Below are 10,239 nucleotides of genomic sequence, written 5' to 3' on the forward strand. Positions count from 1 at the left end.
ATATAAATATAAATTAAATTTGTCAATGCATCTGAAACTTGGATAGTAAAATTCTAAAAAGCTTGACCAATATTACACATAAATAAGGAAATTTTCTTCAAACTCTTCAACAATACCTTCTCCAATCTGATTGTTTTTAAATTGGGTAGAGACTTGAGTAGTTGAAAATTTCTTAGTTCGGCAAGAAAGTAACCATAATTAGTTATCATCAACACCTGGAGTTTATCCATTTTAAACATGAAATCAGGTAAGCTGTAATTCTGTGTCTGAAAGTTCAGAATTAGAACCTTAACTTTGGGTGCTTGAATGTTGCACCAACTTGACAAGAATAATTCATCTGCAAAAAGAATTCTATATGATGTGAGAGGGCACTCAACGTTTGGTATGTTATATATATAAATCTTTGCACATGCACACATGTGAGTGCTCACACGTGTATGCATTCATGCATGTGTGTGCATTTATGCGTGTGTGATAGAAGCAAAATGAACCAACCAGTTGAGATAGATAATAGGCGGGCATTGATGAGGTGCTGATCCTTTTTCGTACACCACTTCGGTAGAGTGTTTTTATTTATGTCCATAAACAATCGTTTCCTTTGTCCGATTGGCCCCCCGGCTGCCCTCATAAATAGCTAGCTCTCTAATAGGATCATGTTGTGTGACAAAGTCTTCATAACAACAAGTATAATAATTGTTGTTCTCACTTGTATATTTCGATTCTTTCCTGGTGAATGGGCATAAATTAGAAGTTAGAAAAGATTCAAAAATTTCAATCTCAAGTAAGCTTATAATTATAACAAAATATTATTGACATCAGAAGTTGATTATGACTTTTAACATTACAATAATTTCTACCTTAGGGCCTTGAGCCGTGTAGAGAGCTACAACATATTACAAGAATAAGTTGGCCAAAGCCAAACCCGAAGAAACCACACTACAAGAATACCAGATCATAAAATAAAGTCACCATACCTTGTCCTCACTAGAGTAGCCAGATTCCGGGAGGTGAGTTCATGTAAATTGTCAATGGCACCATTGCCATGTTCATCTAGTTCATGTAATTCAGCCCACATATCAATTAGGGTAGGAAAAGTAACCATGGCCTTCATGGCCTTCAGGAAATGAAGCTAGATCCATAAAACACTCTTTCAAAATGTCCTCATCATCCGAAAATTCTAGGCTTTTATGAAGACATTGAAGCAGATCAGGACTAGACTTGAGAATAGAATGACCATTAGACCATTTCCTAGCTCTACTGCGCCAAACCTCCACAGGCTTCTCTTTGAGTGATTTGCCACTCACTTCAAGGGCCAGTGGGAACCTCCCACAGCGTCTCACTATCTGCAATATAAGGAACTGAATTAAATCAGTTATAGTTTGGAGGCCACGGGTAATATAAGCCAATGTTATATCTATTCAAACCACGTGAATACTTTGAAATATGAAAACATGAAAACAAAGCTTTGTAGGATTTCGGGGCCAATTGGTTCAAAACAAAACAAGCAAGCTTGAATGTAAGTATAATTATGAAAAGCATGATTTTGGCAGGTACATATGGTATATCAAGACCAAAACTAGAATGTATTTCTTCATCCATATGCATATACATTAATGCATACCTCACCCAATGGCAAAAAGTATAAATAAAATTAAGCAAATTTCGTCCATATATATATATATATATATATATCACAGATTGATAAAAGCACCTTTTCAATAATTTAAACTGGAATTCTTGTAGAGATGCTGAGTGACGAAGCAGAGTCGTTGCATCTTCATCATTTCACGATTTTAAGTTATATGTAAAGCTAAATTCTGGAAATATAGTTCTTGAGGTCACCAGAATATTGTATTTTGGCATATCAAACTTAAACTTTTCAAGACCGAATTCTGATCCAGACCAAACATCATCCAAGATCAATAATATAGGAGTGGATCCAATTTTTGTCAACAGTTCCTGCAGCTGGTAGATTGCATCTTCATCACTTAGGAACTCAGGCTCCTGACCACATATATGATGAAATAGTCTTTGCACAATGACCATCAGGTTGAGAATTTTAGAAACGGGGCCAAAAAAATTATCCTTCAATTTGCCTATCCAAAAGCAATCTAGTTAGAAAGTTGCCACTGAGGCACATTTCATTTGTTATAAAACTGTAAACAGAAAACATAGATAATAATGGTAAAGTTGAATGAAGTGAATACATAATCCCAATCGCAGCAAAGATTACAAAGGAGAAAAAAAAAATAATAATAAACAGTTTTTCGAGAAACAACAACAATTCTTAAGTAATGAGTACTTTTTTAGTTTACATATTCTTTGTTACTAGTTACTACTCTTCCAAGGCAGTAGTTCCGAAGGACAAAATGTGCCAAAAAATACTGCTACTATTGTTGAAAGGGCTAAAACAAAATAATGTGACATATTTATTTCGAACTGTGGTTTAATTTAACTTGCAGAAATTTGAATCTTCATGTGTGAATGTAATTCCGTTCATTCCAAAATCAGTCATGTATATATGGTGCTCTAGCAATATTTCAATTTAAGATTCAGCAATGAATGACTTCTCTATGTATTTTGTTTGTGGTAATACCGAATAGATTACTTTTACTGTTAAGGATCCACCTACTAACACTACAAATAAATTGAAGAAAATGTGATAATAACAACAACCAAACCTTAGCTCTAAAAGTTTGGGGTCAGTTATAAATCTTTAACAGACTAGTCTTTCTTTTCAACTTGAGAATATGGAAACACTTTCCAGTTATAAATTAAATTAGACACAACCAAAAAAAAAAAAAAAAAATCAAATACCAATAATTTCCTTGTCATGACCTAGCATTTTCACAAATGCAGTCTTCCCGCATACGCCACGAGCAGTCAGTAGAAGTTGCTGCTGCTTCTCCTTCAACAGCTGAGTTTTCAACACTTTCAGAGGCACATCCAGCCCAACAGTAAAATCCGGGGGTCTAGGAACTGAGCATGACAACCTACCTATCTTCAGGATGGGCAACTTCATTTCCTCCTGAGTAGGTTTCCACTAATCCAAAATCTGCAAAATATCCCCTGTTCTGTGCATTCATATGAACCTTACAGAACCTCACAATGGCCTCATCCAAATTCATTAGTTTGTTGGTGTAAATGCGGAAAATTTGTTCATATCTCCGATATCTGAGCACATGTCAATGAGCTGCTTGACATCCTTCATTTTTTTGATCAAGCTCCGTGTTTCCTGTTCTGGGCAATCAAGTTTTTCTTTTACCTCTTCGACCACAGGTGCTAAAAGATCTAGATTGGATTCGAAGTTTTTAAAGAAGGATTTGAACGTGAGGACTTTGCTTCCCACATTCTTAACTGTGTCATGCAACACCCCAAATACTTCTCCAAGCTTTGCTTCCAGAAAGGCCCCTCCAACAAATGATGCTGCCATAAGAAAAGAAATTAAAAAGGACAAAGCAACTTAGATCTCTAACTCTTCTATATCTCTTGATCAATATCCTTGTGCTGATAAGGAAACGGAGAAGAGAATCAAAGCAAACCATTTGAGATGAAAGAAGAATGCAAAGGGGATTAGAAGACTAAACTCTGAAGTAATAAATATAAGTAGGACAGAAGATTTTTATTCAAAATATTCTAACCCATTTTTTATGTTCCACCTTTATGTAAGAAGGAAAGCAATACTAAGCACATTCACTTCATTGTTTGATTAAGTATAGACTTTTTATTTTTTTTATTTTTTAAATGAAATCAAGTATAGACTTAAAAGGGAAGCAAGCCGTAAAACAAAGGGAATATATTGTTCATACGTTGGTGCCTTAAACATTCTTTATGTTAAGTGATGCTTTGTTAAATTTACTAAATATTGTTCATATCATATACCATATAACATATCCATAAGATAAAAGTTGGTCTTTTTATAAATGGTGATTGTGTCATATGCTAATTGTGAATTATGATCCTTTCAAGTTCTTAGGGAAACTTCACAGAGTTCTCAGAGAAATAAGTGGATTGGATTTCATCATGCGATTAATAATTTAAATAGATTACAAAATGGTCATAGTCAACGATTTTCCAAACATTAATGTTGTGATAAAATCCAATCTCATTTCAAAATTAATTGATGTAGCATTTTAGAAACTTCATAGTGGTGTTACACTAAAAACTATAGAAGATGTACTACAACAAACGCCTAATAACTCCGTCATTTCCTCTGCACATGATTCCATTTCAACTAATCCAATAAGTTCCTTAGGAAAAGTAGAGAATATACCATACAATTCACGCTTTATGTCTCCACTGATATGCTGGACAACTGTTGATTCAGATCTGTAATAAAGGAAAATAATTTTGAAGAGGCAGTGATAGGCATAAGAGATGAAAATAACTCAAGGTTTCTTACTAAGCAGCCAAAAGGAATAAACATGAAGAACAATAAAAGGAAGCAAATAGAATGGTGGGATAACTTAGGATGTTTGATAGTGAGGAGGCAGGCCCAAACCCACTAAAATTACCAAGTGTAAAAATGCTGCATTTTCCCATAAGTTGGGAGTTTGACTTGGAACAAAAATAAACATTTTCTTGTCTTATATATTGCCATTTGTATTCTTATCTGAAATTGAGTTTTTAGCCTTTTGGATAGATTATTATTTGTTGACATTTGGTATCTTTCTAGTTACTTATTCATATGCTGTTTATTTGTTATGACTAACTAATTGGTAACCTCTGCAAATGCACAGGCACCATTTTTTCATTACTGGCCAAAGTTTGGTTGAATTCAATTGATTTTTCATTCTAATTAATATCTAATGACATCTTAAATATGCATTTAAAAAAGTTCACTAAAAGCATTGTTAATTTCATGATAAAATTTCATATATTTTCATGAATTACATTTCACAGATTTAATAGTAATATAAATTACACGTATAAACATAAAAATATAATAACTATTGAGTTTTAGAGGGAGTATAATTTGAAAACTGATATATCCATTTTTGACACCTCCTCCCTTGACCTCCCCCTTGTGCATGTATTTACCCCAATATCTAAGTCAATTCATGTTAGCCTATTAATTACCACAATTAAAACAATAAAAAAAAAAAATTAGTCTCTTCTTTTCAACGCGGGATTAAACATTTTCTTTAACTTCTCATTTTCCATATTAACTCCCACATCTTCACATTTATGTTGTAATATTTATTCATTTTAATTACTTATCAAAAAAAAAAAATTTATTCATTTTAATTAATATGAAAATGCTCCAACACTATATAATAATATCAATTACTACGAAAATGTTTAAGGAAAAATACTCCTAGGATGTTTATGCCAAGAAAATGGCCCACTTGGAGTTTATTTGTTTGTAGTCTTGTGCAATAAATATAGTGTGTAAAATAGTCAAGAAAATCCTATAACTTAAAGACATGTTTTTAATGGAATAAAATGACAATTTTTGAACTTAATGGATTAAAATCATAATTCTTCAAAGTTACAAAGTGTAAAATGTGTTTTTGTCAAAACATAAAAAAGTATATGAATTTTTTTTTTTTTTTTTTTTTTTTTTTTTTTTTTTTTTTTTTTTTTTTTGCGTGTGAAGATTAGCTCAGTAGATCTACCAAACATACTTTGAAAAGCCAGGGGTCATGGCCCCCCAACCCCCTTACCTTTGCCATTGTTAATTGGGTGACATTGAATCCCCTAGTTGTAACTATAAAATTATCAACAACAAAAAATTGTCCTATACTGGATTTGATTTGAAACAGTAAAAAATTAACAATAATAATTTCATGTTGAGTCAGCCAAGTATTACTGTAGTGTGACAATTACAGATAATTTGAAGAAAGTAACTGTCTAAGGTACGTACCTTATTTGCTTAAAATTTATCAAAAGATATAATTTTTGATAACTACTTTTATTTTCAATGCGTGACAAAACCCTGAAAAAACTAAGTTATTTCAAAATATGAAAGCTAAAATTTAATTTTATATTTACCCAAAAAAAAAATAATAAAACACTAAACTGAGACAAAAAGTAAAAAACCAAACACACATCTATTCAAAGCAGAAAATGCAGACTTACGTGCTATCTTCTACAACAAACCCGGCAATATGGATCACGCATTTCAAAGCATCTTTCCATGTTTGTATCTTCTCACTCTTAACTCTGGAGTCCTCTTCATGTTTAGCAAAGGCTAAAGCAAAAGTTCCATTTTGCTGCCTTACATTAGAGGGATCCACATGATAAAAGATAACTTTTAGACCCGTCTCTTCTATGCATGCAACAATCTAGGCAAGTTCATTCAAGCACCATCCTGAGTAAAGCATAGTTTTCTGAAAGGACGACAATTGCGAACTTGGATTCTTTTATTGCTTTCATGAGCTCTGGGGCGACGAATGTTCCTTGCTCAATTCCTTCTTCATCCCTATAGGCCTTAATGACATTGCCTATCAACTCGGAATATAAATGATTTGTAAAATTATCACGGGTGTCATTGCCGTGAAAACTTAAAAAAACATCATATTTGAATCGAGGTGAATGATGATGATGAAGAAGCTCAGCCTGCAGAACTGGTGGAAGCCGTACTGGAAACTCACTAACTAACCTGTTAACGGAAAAATTACAAAGAATTTCAGGTAATAATGCTAAAAGAGATTTATGAGAGCTTTACTTTCTGGATCATGGCTTGGTTATACGGTACGAGGATGAAATAGTATTTATTAAAAAACTTAGGTTACCATACATCAGGGAGCTTATTAACTATTTTATTTATATTTTTTATATACCAAATACCATTAAGTATTTATATTTCATATATTGTGAAGCATATATCAATTTAAGAGCAATAGTGGATAATAATTTCTAGGCAAGCATTCGAAAGATTAAATAAAATATAACTAGACAAGCATTCAAAATTAAAACCAAGTTATAAAAAATATAAATAAAAATTCTTAAGTTTGATATATTTTATAAAGAAATGTTATATCCACAATATTTTTACAATAAATTCTAAATGACAAATTATTATGGGTTATTATTGATGGGATAAAAAAGTAATTTTAATAGTAAGTTCAAATTTGAACTAATAATAACTAATCACCTATGATTTGTTGTGAAAATATTATGGACATATCACTTTTCTTTTCTATAGAATGAGTCATTTTTCAAAAAACATTTTTTAGAAAACTATCATATTTTCCTATATTTGGTAGCATCCTTAAAAATGAGCTTGAAAACATGATTCTTTACTCTTTTGTTTCACATGGCATGTAATAAGGTTGTTTTTAAGATAAATTTTAATGGAAACACAATCTCTAAAAAATAAATCTTTAGTTTCCATTGATCAAAAATAATTTTCTTTTAACCCACGTTTTTTTTTTTAATTTATTGCTACTCAACATGGAAAATACAGAAAACTAAATTTACTTAAAATAAACAGAGAGTGAAATTAACTTTGAATTTGTTTCACGTAAAAAAAACTTTTTATTATGATTATTATTATTATTATTATTACTTTGAGTTTAAGATAAAAAGTTGAAAGGGCCAGGGTAAGAGAAGAATACAAAAGAAGAGAGTTGAATTCCTGTATCTACAGTGACATGGCAAGCAATGGTACATTTTACAGAATGAAATTGAAAGCCTTGATGATGATCATGATGAAGCTTTTAATAATTCACAAACAAGACAAAACAAATGGGCACCCCAATTACAACCCATCTCTTTCCAGAAAACTGGAATTTACGATTTTCTTTCTCTTCAGACCAATAACAAAGCAAAACCAAGACCCATTTAGTATTTACTCTTTTCTTGACATGAAACAAAACAAAAGTAACATACTTTACAAACCCATATGGTATTTTTGAATTCTTTTTTTCAAAAGAAAAAAGAAAAACAAGAATAGGTATTTATTTTTAAAAGTATCCGGTATAATAAAAATGGAGTAGTGGTGCATCCTGATGGCTTGGGCTAACATAAAAATAAATAAATAAACATTTGATTACCGGTCACCAGAGTCCAGGGAAGAGCTTGTGTGTATATCTTGTGAGCCAGAATGTTGAAAGTGATGACAATTGACCAACATGGTTTCAAAAACCGGAAAAACAGTTTTGCCCTTCGAACCTCACGAACTGTTGTTCAACCGGACGGGTATACCGGTCGGATCTGTATTACTTGTCTTCCTCAAAACGGTGGCCGGAAGCCAAAATGAATCTTCCAGGCCAGAATTCCATGCCGATCTCGTTTGTCGGTAGCCCAATCCATCAATCCGTGGACTAGATAAGATCTTGCCCAGTGATGCAATGAGTACAAGAGACTCAGAAGAGACAGAGACTTAGACTGAAGAAGGGTCTCAGCGGAGAGTCTAAATTATGTGTCCACTTTCCACTTGTCTTTTTCCTTCAATAATTTAATAACAGCGGGGACTGTGGAGCAGTGGAGCGCCATAAACAAAATGGCTTAAAAAAAAAAAAAAAAAAAAAAGCTTAAGCACTTATTTGGTTTTTATTTTTTACATCATATTTTAATTTAATCTTTAATTTTTTAATTGTGTAGATTTAATTTCTAAATTTTTTATTTTGTGTCAATTTAGTTCATATTATTATATATTAAATGAAAATTAGTCACATGACAAATGAGCAAAATAAAATTTTAATTTATTCTCACATCAATGTAAGCTAATTTTTTATTTTGACCATTAGACATGTTATCAATTTTTATCCAAAAGATAATAGTAAGAATTAAATTGATATTGTATTGAAAAGTTAGAGACCAAATTAACACAATTGAAAAGTTAGAGATTAAATTAAAATATGGTGTATAGAATAGGGACCAAAAACGTTGTTTACCCAAAAGAATTTAAAACATCTAGTAAATAGCATGCCAAAAAATCTAGGAAACACTTTTGGTTTTGTCATAACTTATTTGGCAATTTTTTTTTTTATACAAGATATAAATTATACCATAATCTAATCTAATCTAAACGTAGAAATTAAAAAAATAATAGTAAAATAAAAAAATAAAAATAAAAAAACCTTAATTGGCATTGATTGAAGTGCTTTTTAAGTGATAGATTCATGTGTAAAGAGTTACGTGGTCAGGATTTCATTTAATTCATTTAAAGGGGCTGAAGGAGGAGCAAAATAAATTCTTGAAAATGCAAAATGATATCCACCTAGTATTAACAAAACTAAAAGACACAAAATGATTACTTCATAATATATTGTAATACATATATTGCTGCTAAGATTAATTATGGTTGAAAAAAAGAAAGAAAAAGAATATAAAAAGTATAAAGCCAATAAAACTAATTATTATTGATAAGTTAATTATTTCTGTTTAAGAATGTTCTTCGTCTCTTTAATATAAGGGTAATTATTTGGTATTTTCGGAGTATCATAAATGCATATTCATTCCTCTTACATAACTGTGGGTTTCACTAATTAAATTTATGGTGGGATTCACAATTCATGTGATTTATGATACTTTAAGAGTACCATAAATGCATATTTCTTTCTCTTATATAACTGTGGGTCTCACTAATTAAATTTATGGTAGGATCCACAATTCATGTGAGAGGAGAAAGTACGCATTTATGGTACTTTAAGAGTATTCAATAATTTTCCTTAATATAAAGATGTTAAATTAAAGATGAATGCACAACTAACTTTTTAAATATTTAGCAAGTCAGCAACAATTTTGACTATCAGATACCTTAATCTGCAAATCTAACACTAATTTACTCGATATGGATGAGTTACAAAATTTCGAATAACCAAATGATAGCGTGATTGTCCCTTTTGAGATCAAGGGAAGTATGAGTAGTTCAGCAAGTCAGCTAATACGTACATCCAATCTTAACCTTAGCAAAATCAGCAGAATAGCACATTTCTTACATTATGAAAACGACATGTATTATTATAAACTAGGACCTTTGTATATAAAGATGACGGTGATACACAATGACAGATAAATTCATTATCCCAACTGGGATTTGTCACAAACATTATTTTTATTTTGGAAAGTCAAGTCAAAAAGAAAAAAAAAAACCCATAACATGATTTCATCCCAACCAGAAAAAGAAAAGGAAAATCAAAATCAAAACCTAAGAGCATTTGTCTCGTTATCAAAGTTTGCATCAAGTTCACTTTTTGTTTTTCTTTAAACTATGTTGAAGGCCAAAATTTCACAAGAAAGCTCATTCCATGAAAAGTAAAGAAGGCCCAATTCAAGCAGCAAGAAGAA

General features: G+C 31.4%; 1 long non-coding RNA gene across 1 annotated transcript; it reads right to left on the reverse strand.

Moving 5' to 3' along the window:
• Positions 1–505: 505 nt before the first annotated feature.
• LOC115962084 lies at positions 506–6,546 on the reverse strand. Its single transcript, XR_004085349.1, has 6 exons — positions 6,082–6,546; positions 4,274–4,329; positions 2,818–3,426; positions 1,712–2,096; positions 975–1,343; positions 506–726 (listed from the first exon to the last, which is right to left on the reverse strand). It is a non-coding gene; the product is annotated as an uncharacterized LOC115962084 (long non-coding RNA).
• Positions 6,547–10,239: the final 3,693 nt, after the last annotated feature.

This window comes from Quercus lobata, chromosome 9, assembly GCF_001633185.2.
Source record: "Quercus lobata isolate SW786 chromosome 9, ValleyOak3.0 Primary Assembly, whole genome shotgun sequence".
In the NCBI taxonomy this organism is placed as follows: domain Eukaryota; kingdom Viridiplantae; phylum Streptophyta; class Magnoliopsida; order Fagales; family Fagaceae; genus Quercus; species Quercus lobata.